Source organism: Berghia stephanieae, chromosome 2 (assembly GCF_034508935.2).
Source record: "Berghia stephanieae isolate SIO BIC M18660-M18661 chromosome 2, UCSD_Bste_1.3, whole genome shotgun sequence".
Classification (NCBI taxonomy): Eukaryota; Metazoa; Mollusca; class Gastropoda; order Nudibranchia; family Aeolidiidae; genus Berghia; species Berghia stephanieae.
The window spans coordinates 61,252,302-61,259,122 of NC_088361.1; the positions used below are offsets into that span (position 1 = coordinate 61,252,302).

Consider the following 6,821-nt stretch of genomic DNA (forward strand, 5'->3'; position numbering starts at 1 on the left):
GTGGGAAACTTGAAGGAACGCTATAATCGTCCCGAAAAACCAACTTTTCTCAAATAGAAAAGAATGATCCGTTGTTGCTTATTCCTTTATGGAAAAGTAAACTCATTATCATGAATTCGATATTTTACATTTGTCTATACTGTTGTACTTTGAAAGAAAAAATAATCAAACAAACAAGCAAAGAACCACGTTTAAAAAAAATATTTCGCTAGAAAAGTCGTCAAGAACGAGTTGAAGTTTCAGGCTTGAGAATTTTTGACAAACTGAGGGTTATTTGAATCGATTAATATTTGAAGGACGAGTTTTCTCACCCAAAATTTAAACACGTGTGTGTGTATGTGTTTTTTTTTTGTCTCCAGAGAACGGCGTAACTTATTTGGAAACCAAGTAAGATGGTGGTGTGAAAGGAAATCATGTTTAGAATTGAATTATTATTATTATTACTATTATTATTATTATTATTATTATTGTTATTATTATTATTATTATTATTATTATTATTATATTATTATTATTATTATTATTATTATTATTATTATTATTATTATTATTATTATTATTATTAGTATTATTGTTATTATTATTATTGTTATCATTATTATTATCATTATTATTATTATCATTATTATTATTATTATTATTATTATTATTATTATTATTATTATTATTATTACTACTACCACCACCACCACCACCACTACTACTACTACTACTACTACTACTACTACTACTACTACTACTACTACTACTACTATTATTATTATTATTATTATTATTATTATTATTATTATTATTATTATCATTATTATTATTGTTGTTGTTATTATCATGGGCTCGTTGTTGTTGTCAGGGAAATCTATAAAAATGACGCAAAACAACATGACAACAAGGTTAACTAGGCCCACAAGTGGGTTCGGATGTCAGGCCTGCATACACGTCGATTGCATCATCTAACGGCCTTTGATATGAAGTGTACAACGTTATTTGTCAATAATATCATTAATGAATCATTGAACTAATAGATTATTCGTAAATCGTTCATCAAAACTAAACGCGTGACAGGATTAAGCATTGCAACACGATTTTTGACCAAAATCTGGTCAAATTACGTCGCGCAAACACTCCGTAAACTCGACATTACGCTTTTCTTATCGGTCAAAAATAATATATCCCAGTTGTTCTCTTAAACATATTATTATAAAAGCATAGCTAATAATTAAATAACTTCAAGAAGTTTATAGAAGAAACCAAATTGGCGTTACTTAGCTCTTTGTTATTATTTTTAGCCAGCCATTTTTATGAGTAGTTATCACAGACGTGTATCAAGCAGACTTTCAACGTACATAGTTTTGCGTGTTGGTACGTTATACCCGGCTGGCGGATGTTGGGAGTTACTTAACTAAGTATATTGCATCAATAGATAGAACGAAAAGGATTGAATAGTCGGATGTCACGTCCGCCCAGCAACGACCAGCTTGGTTCTAAACAAAGAAAATCTGTACTTTTTATATTTTATGCTGGCTAGAACTTTTTCACATGTCATGTGATCAGAATGTATAAAAGTAGAAAAACATGATCAGATTTATACTGTTTTTCTTCTCTGGATACACTTGAATTCTCGTCGGAGAAGTATTTCAGAAGGGCGTCCGCCATTGTTCCGATAGTTTAGAACCAATTACTAAGTTACTATGCGTCATTACGAGGGAAGTGATGTCACGACTGTTGAACCCTATTGGTGTCACTCAGCACACTGTGTTAATCAGATTATTAATGGTTAAGGTTACACATTGTTTTGTGTATCGGTACGTTATATCCAACTGGCGGATTTTATGAGGCATCAATATAAACAATAGCGTAAAAATGAATTTACCAGCAGACTTTTGACCAATCAAAGCATGAAATTTGTGACATACCTTCACACGTGCTCGGACAAACATAGTTGGTTGTTTATAAATAACGACGTGAATGAAATCTACCGCTCTCTGATCATTATTATTGTTTCTATATCTCCAAATGGGTGACTAGTTATCACACGATTTTCTCGGTCGTCTTATAAACGATTGAATTCACACATAGTTTTCTGTGTTGGTTCTATAGATAGTATGCGCTTGGCTAAGAAGTTCACAACATTGCCATCCGGAAGTATAACGGACCAACACACAAAACTATGTGTAAACATGAACGTTTATAGTCTGGATAATACAGTTCAGTGAGAATTATTCATAAACGCGGATGGCAAAAAACAATAACAAAGACCTGAGTGACGTCAACTTCGAACTATCTATTGATCAAGCGGCAGAACAGTGGGTATTTTACTTAGACACAGTCCATCGATAGTAAAACCTGTGTTGTTTGCTAGTCAACAGTCACTGCCATTGTTTACAGTATGGCGACTGTCCAAGAGGCGTGGTTATATCGGTGTTTGTTTTGTTTTGTTGTTTTTAAGGGTTGTGCGGCGCTTGCACCACATTTAGGTCATATCAGCGCCAGTAAAAAGGAAGAAAATTTTGATAGTAAAAGCATTATAGATGTTCATTTAAAAGGACTTGAAGGAAAAGTAAGACAGAGGGGAAATTGTTCAAAAAGGGAACAGATTAAGATTCCAAGAACACACTATCAGTGTACTTAGTTTGAGATTTTTTTTTATTGAGCATTTATATAGCGCAATATCCACTTAACGTGCTCAATGCGCTTTTCAGAGATCACCTAATAGTCTCCGGCCAGGGTCAGGACAAAACCAAGTAATCTCATTCCAAGACAAAGGCAGAAAGCAATTGAAAAACAAATACAGGGGGATATAGATAGAATGCGCTTGGCCAAGGAGTTCACAACATTGCCATCCGGAAGTATAATGGACCAACACACAAACTCTGTGTAACCATGAACTTTTATAGTCTGGTTAATACAATTTAGTGAGAACAACTCACAAACGCGGATGACAAAAACAATAACAAAGGCCTGAGTGACGTCATCTTCGTACTATCTATTTGCCATCCACGTTTGTGAACTGTTAACCAGACTATAGATAGTATGCAGATGACGTCACTCAGGCCTTTGTTATTGTTTTTGCCATCCGCGTTTGTGAGTTGTTCTCACTAAACTGTATTAACCAGACTATAAAAGTTCATGGTTACACAGAGTTTGTGTGTTGGTCCGTTATACTTCCGGATGGCAATGTTGTGAACTCCTTGGCCAAGCGCATTCTATCTATAAAAGAACAACTCACAAACGCGGATGGCAAAAACAATAACAAAGGCCTGAGTGACGTCATCTGCATACTATCTATATGTTAACGATGACTGCGCTTGAACTGACTACAAACGTTAAAGACTACACAATATTTTTGTGTGTTATGATACAGCTGGCGGACAGAATAGGTATTTTACCTATACGCATACTAGCGATAGTAAGGAGTGTCTCTCTATTTATTTGACTTGCCAATTACTTGAAAATGGTTGTCCCAACTAAAAGGTCTAAAGCAGTAGGAAGATAGTGAACACGAAGAGGGCACAAGGACGACTCCTACAGCCATCAGTTCCGAGTGAGCGGGGTGTCGAGATTGCGCGTGAAAGAGTGAGCGAGTGAGTGAGTAGTTGGGAGTTGTCTCTTCGCTGTGCCATGTCTATGGCTAGGGTAGGATGCGCTGAACAGACCAGAGAGCCATGAGCCGCCCTACGCCCTTCCTGGTTGTGAAATGGTTCTCCGATCGTTGTGTGTCAATGTGTTTACATCCTGTGTAAGCTTTTTCCTACCGTGGTGTCTCTTCCCATATTGCTCCCCTCTCACAGACTCACAGCCGTGTTCGTGGGAGAGTTGTGAATGCCCACCTTATATTATATTCGGATAACGTGTTTCACTGCATTCAATTTTATGATATTGTAGATTATTATTACCGAAATATTGTAAATAATTGACAGGTATTGTACACATTTGAAAATAATGGTCTCTTAATATTGTCTGTGGATGTGTAAGTGAGTAGATTTTTGATGTAGGTGCATCCACTGCTCACTGCCAGTGCCATTGTTGTTATTCTCATTTGTTGAGTTAAAAGTGCAATAAAATATGCAGTAGTGTGTTATTGTGATCCCCCCCCCCCCCCCCCCCCCCTTCTTCTACTCAACGTGATTAGCCGTAAAGACGATGATGTAATCTATTCGTGTTGTACAGGATACACTCTACTTTTCTATTAATTCCTTTGGATTGTCAAAGTGAACGACCCTCGTAAGTGTTGCTGTCTGCTGTTTTCAAATGGTTTGTTAGACTGTAGCTTGTCTACAGAGCTAAGAGGATGAGAACTGATCATTTGCTTACGTGGTAACAATATATCAATAGTAATGATGATGATGATGACTATGATGATGATGATGATGATGCTATTGATGATGATGGTGATAATAAAGACACTACTGATAACAGTAGGCTAATGATAATAATAATGATAATAATAATAATAATAATAATAATAATAATAATAATAATAATAATAATAATAATAATAACAATAATGATAATGATGATGATGATGATGATGATGACGATATTAATTATACCCTAAATACAACTACTACTACTACTACTACTACTACTACTACTACTACTACTACTACTACTACTACTACTACTACTACTACTACTACTACTACTACTACTACCACTACTGCTACTATACTGGAGTCCGTTTCATAATTTATATCCAAGCTTAGAGACGTTTCTCTATCAAATTGTCTATTGTATGACAATGCTGTTTTGCGTGCTTATTCCATATAACCACACTGATTACGGATTTTGCTTATTTGCGTTGCATTAAAAACATGCGTTAACTCACGTTAACGCACGATCATTTTGAGCACATTTTGAAATGTGACCAATGACCTCAAGCACATGGAAAGGTAGTATAGATGCTGTGCGCTTGGCTAAGAAACTCACAACTTGGCCATCCGTAAATATTACGGACCAACACTAAAAACTACGTGTCATCTTGAACGTTTTAATACAGTTTAGTGTGAGCTTCTCATAAACATGGATGGCAAAAAACATTAACAAAGACCTGAGTGTAGTCAACTTCATTCTATCTATTGATAAAATGAAATTGACGTTTCTCGCCTCTTTGTTATTGTTTTTTTTTTTAGCCAGCCTTTTTATGAGTAGTTCTCACTAAAGTGTATTAATCAGACTATTAACGTTTAATGTTTTGTGTGTTTGGTATGTTATTTCCGGCTGGCAATGGTATGAACGTTATGAATAAACGCATGGTATAGATAGAATGAAGTTGACTTTACTATTGTCTTTGTTATTGTATTTTGCCATCCACGTTTGTGAGTAATTCTCACTTAACTGTATTATTCAGACTATAAAAGTTCATGGTTACACGGAGTTTTGCGTGTTGATCCGTTATACTTCCGGATGGCAATGTTGTGAGTTTCTAAGCCAAGCGCATACTATTATTAACAGATCTTCCCCATTCAACACTGAGGCAACGATCATGTCTGTGTCGCTGTTGAGGCGTGGTATGAGACGCACGTGAATTGAATGAATTGTATGTTCACGGTAGTGTCATGTTAAATAAATAAAAAGAATAGTGTGTAGAACATTATTTTGTAATTTGCTGTACTGTAAACATTATTTTTTTTGTCCGTGTTTCAGTTTGAGATTTTTAAAAAATATAACTTTAGGAGAAAAATTGAAAGGGAATATTATACATACACACACACACACACACACACACACATATATATATATATATATATATATATATATATATATATAATATATATATATATATGTGTGTGTGTGTGTGTGTGTTTGTGTGTGTGCGTGTGTGTGTAGTCAGATTTTTAATAGGTGGCTCCTGTTTTTCTTCTTATCTCAACTGTCCCTTAATGTATGTACAGATGCAAAAGTTTGTATGAACCTCTGAATCAATTTGTCTCCGCTATAAAGTATTTTTTTCACGAATGTTAAAACAATAGGACAAGATTTCGCTAATTACAGCGATATTAAAATAGATAACTGGTAAGGATCGGACCTCACAGATGATTTACAGTCAAAATTATGAATTTTTCGCTCATCCATGTTGAAGGAATTCGTTAAAATAGAATGTTCGGTTAATTGAAAATTAAACGATAATATGCATACAGTACCTGACTAAGAAGGGACGAATGGGAATCCTTCTCTATCAGACATCTATATTTTATAACTATCAATCCACATTACTGATGAAAACATCAATGAACATTACGCACTTTCAACATTATTTTGATTGCACAATTTTGAAAAATAGCCTATGTTGATGCCAAAGAGGATGATAAAAAGGAGAAATGGACGACTATGGAAAGATTTCGTGGAATCACTCTATCAATGGAATGTAATTTTCCTCCAGTTTGCGAAAGTTGGAGCATGCCTTTTCCTAGTCTTCCCTAGTTATATAATTTATTGTCTCGTCGGTGAGAGTCAATTTGGTGTTCCTCCTCTCAATCTTTTCCTCTACTTAGGCTCAAATGAGCTCGATTGGAATGCGCTCATATTGATATGGGGGAAGTCACGCAACCTCGTATCAAAACTCCCAGATTAGACAGTCTGTTTTGAAAACTGTTCCTGGTTCGTTTCTTTTCACTAAGGAGTATAGGTAGTTAGTCCTTTGATAAATGGTCCGAATATGTAGTGCTGCCTGATTGAAGCTATGTCAGCTTTTATAATCCTTGAAGTAATCATGGGCCACCGAATGGTAGCTTTGTCCAAATACAATACGGCTGGCTGCTTCGAGGGAAGGCAGCAAACGGTGTTTAGCCAGTCTCCAAAGACCTCTGCATTGACCCCAGAAT

The 6,821-nt window shown here is 35.4% G+C and overlaps 1 protein-coding gene across 4 annotated transcripts in view; it reads left to right on the forward strand.

The window, feature by feature from the left end:
• The first annotated feature begins 3,665 nt into the window (after positions 1 to 3,665).
• The window catches only part of LOC144965280 (voltage-gated inwardly rectifying potassium channel KCNH6-like), a 302,154-nt gene continuing 298,998 nt past the window's right edge, over positions 3,666 to 6,821 (forward strand). For 3 of the 4 annotated variants that reach the window (XM_078900454.1, XM_078900456.1, XM_078900457.1), the window contains exon 1: positions 3,673 to 3,917. The gene's annotated coding sequence lies outside the window, so the exon portion shown is untranslated. Of the gene's footprint in view, positions 3,918 to 6,821 lie in introns of all 4 variants that reach the window. The other variant, XM_078900455.1, reaches the window with a different exon arrangement.